General features: G+C 53.3%; 1 long non-coding RNA gene across 1 annotated transcript; it reads left to right on the top strand.

Moving 5' to 3' along the window:
• Nucleotides 1–638: 638 nt before the first annotated feature.
• On the top strand, nucleotides 639–2,670 carry LOC112648861 (uncharacterized). The gene is made up of 2 exons (XR_004817302.2): nucleotides 639–1,940; nucleotides 2,181–2,670. It is a non-coding gene; the product is annotated as an uncharacterized LOC112648861 (long non-coding RNA).
• Nucleotides 2,671–3,588: the final 918 nt, after the last annotated feature.

The following is a 3,588-nucleotide window of genomic DNA, read 5'->3' as shown; positions in this document are numbered from 1 at the left end:
GGCTTTTTTCCTGATCAAAATAAAAATATAAATAGATGTATATTCATATTTTCTTTGTATACCGCAGTGGATCATCTCACATTGACACACTTTGGAGACCAGTACTTTATCTACAAAGATAAAGATAAAGATAACGTTTTCATTTTATTTTAAAATGTACAGAAAAACATACACAGAGGAACCATATGTGAACGCTTGTGAGTGCCTAAAGCATGGGCGGGGGACCTGAATAGACATTTTTCTAAAGACACGCAGATGGCCGATAGGTGCATGAAAGATGCTCAATTTCACTGATGATCAGGGAAATGTAAATCAAAACCTCCACCTGTTGAGGGAGGGGGATGTGCAGGGTGGAGGGAGGGCTTGTGGGGGGTGCAAGGTGAGGCGAGGCAGAGGTGGAGACCTGTCCCAGCCCACGACACGGATGAAACGGGGAAGAGAAACTCAAGGTCCCACACTGTGGACTCCTTGTGGAGCAAAGTGTTTCCTTTCCAGACCCAGATGCTCCAGGACAGCCTCCCCCTTCGTTGGGGGCAGATCAGAGGGGTGGCTCTGGGGTAGATGTGACCAGAGCGGGGGTGCTCAGGAGGCAGGTATGAAGGAGGAGGGTGGGTAGCCGGGGGCTTGCTGGTGTCAACATCCTGATTTCTCCAGACCCTTCAAGGGTTGAGGAAAGGAAGGGGGGCCAGAGCCTTTCTGGGATGCCTTCAAATTCCCCAGGCTGGGGAAACCACCGTCAACCCCCTCAGGAAAGGCAGTTATTTATGTGTTCTGGGGGCCCAGGCTGAGTCATCAGTCGCTCACAGTCTCACTGCCCAGAGTCCTGTTCTGTCCTCAGAGCTGTGTCTACACACTCAGGCCCTGTGTGCACCCCCTACACGTCCCCAGCCTGCTTGTATCCCGGCTCCCAGGCTGAGGGCACGCGTGTGAGTGACAGACCAGGACAGCCTTCCGTTGCCCTGGCATCAGGGACAGTTGAGCTGTGTCACCCTCTGCAAATGTGGGGTGGGGCAGGGAAAGGGAAGTTCCCTTCTTATCGACTTTTCCTTGGGTTACAAGCTGTTTCTAGGCTCTTGTGGGTGGAGGGCGTGTCCTGCAGGCAGCCTCATGTGAACCAGGCTCCAACTTGGTGGCCTGGACCCGCCCTTGTCCCCACAGCAGCTTACTGGCACATGGTGGGGGGAGGGGAGGATGAGGGAGCTGAGTCTGCGGTCGGACCCACTCGGTCACTAGTTCTGGTTCTGTCCCATATTGGCCAGAAGATTTTGGGCAAATTGTACATGTCCTGGAAAACTGGCTTTACCTTTCTCGGCTTTGTTTCCATCACTTGTGAAATGGGTAGAATAATCTGAAACTCAAGGCGTTATTTGCAGATTGAAGGAAAGAGTGCTCCTCTAGCCAGAGCCTGACACGGGGACACAGATCACTCATGGGTGTGATGTGACACGTCTCACTGAGGAAAAACCTGCCCGTAGTCACAGGAAAAGAAGGAAACTGGGATGGTTTCCTTGTTTCATCATTGACAGTTTGCCCACGATCCAATGGTTTAAAATTAGAACAGGATTTCCTTTGGGGCCAGAGGGGGTCCTAGTGGGAGACAGATGGCACCCTCTCCTCTGCCCCCCACCCCTCTGCCTCCATCCTTGCTACATGAACAGAGGGCGTAGGCACAGGTGGCAGAGAAGAGACAGATAAGGTGCATGAGCACGACAGATGGTTGTCCTCACAGGAAAACACACAGATGCAAATGGAAAATTCTGGTCACCCTATTTGCCTGTCAAATTAACACACTTGTATCTCTTGTATTGAGAGTCCTGAGTGCATGACAGGGGTGGGACAGGCACTCTCATGTCTAATGGGCCAATGTCCCCCAGCTCAGGGGTCAGCCCCAGGCAGCTGGAAGGAAGACTGCCCCCCCTCCCCCCCAGCTCTCTGAGCAGGTAAGGCCAGGACAGAGGGCCATGGGGCTGAGGGTGCAGGGAGCCGCCTGCCAGGCTGGTCAGTGGCTGTCCCCATCAGTGGTGACCCGGGCTCCTTCCTCCCCTCTCCTCTGTGTGGCCTTGTCCCCCAGAGAGAACGATTCCTGTGCTGGAAGCGTGTATTAGGTCCTTTACCCCGGGGTTTCCAGCAGAGTCTGGTTGGATTTTCTGGTTCACTTTCTAACATCTCTCCATCTCCAGGCGCTGTTGTTAGGTCCACAGGAAGAAACTCTCTCCGTGTGGCCTGCTTCGTGTCAGCTACCTGAATCTGTATTCTGTCCACGGTGACCACTGTCACACCTGCCAGCATGTTGTTGACCTGCCCTTGTGGACGGATTTCCGTCTCTGTCTCTTCAATCTCTCTGTGTCATTAGGTGATGCGCCGAGCACATGGCTGCAGGATCGAGGCGGGGTCTGTGTGTAATCGGGGGGCGTCCTGCCCTCAGACACAGTTCAGGCTTACACGGTGGACCTGCTCCTGACCTTTCATGGCCTCTGTTCACCATTGGTCAGCATCCTTGGCTTGCCCTTACTCGGGTGGATAGCGTTCTCGTCAATCTAATCGTCTCTGGTGTGCTGGAAGTTATACCACCTTGCACTTTAATCCTAGTGGACACGAATCTTAAATTTATACTGCAACATTTAAAGATAATCAGTATTTCTTCTTTCTCTAAATAAAACAAGAACTTCAGCGTGTTTTTCCCCTGTATCCCCAACTCCTCTCATGTGGTGCTTATTGCACATATGAGAATAGATACAATTCTTATCACCTGTATAATCACCATGTATATATATTATCATAGAATTTGGGGGGCACCTGGGTGGCTCAGTGGGTTAAGCCTCCGACTCTTGATTTCTGCTCAGGTCATGATCTCAGGTGATGAGATCGAGCCCCACGTCGGTCTCTGCTCTCAGCGCATAGTCTGCTTGAGATCCTCTCCTTCGGCCTTCTCCCTGCTTGCCTAGCTCTCTCTCCCCTTCTCCCTCCAATACATAAATACAAGAAACCTGTTTAAAAAAGAACTATCACACTCATCATGATCACTGAATTCTGTTGACACAACTGAGCATGGAAGGGCCTCAGCCCTCTGCCCTGGGCTGGGAGTCAGAGCCCCTGGGCAGTAGTCAGGAACCTTCCCCAGGGCCATAGTCAGGAACCTCCCACCGCTGAGTCACTTGGTGGACCTGCGGGTCTCCTGCCATGTCCTCCAATGCTGAACCTCGCTTTCTCTTTTGTCTCCTTCTGCCCCAGAGCCCATCCCCCACCCCCAGATTGTGATTCATTCACCAATCAACCCAGCGGGCTGGTGCCAGGTCAGCCTGGAGTGTGAGACCCCAGGATCTACAGAGAACTGGACAGTGACCTGGCGACTGAGGGCCTCCCCAGGGAGCTGGAGCAGAGCGGGGCTCTGAGGCCAGCCCCCAGCTCCAGGAATGTAAACCTGACCCTGCCCCTGAGCCAGGTGAATGGCTACCTCACCTGTTTGGTCAGCAACCCGGTGGAGGAGAAGAATGCCACCTTGCCCCTGCAGAGCATCTGTCTGGTCAGGGGTGAGTGGGACCTGCTGGGAAGGGCTGGCAGGGGCGGGGCGTGACCAGGGGGGCTCAG

Source organism: Canis lupus, chromosome 7 (assembly GCF_003254725.2).
Source record: "Canis lupus dingo isolate Sandy chromosome 7, ASM325472v2, whole genome shotgun sequence".
Taxonomy (NCBI): Eukaryota; Metazoa; Chordata; class Mammalia; order Carnivora; family Canidae; genus Canis; species Canis lupus.
This window is presented reverse-complemented; position numbering and strand designations above follow the sequence as displayed.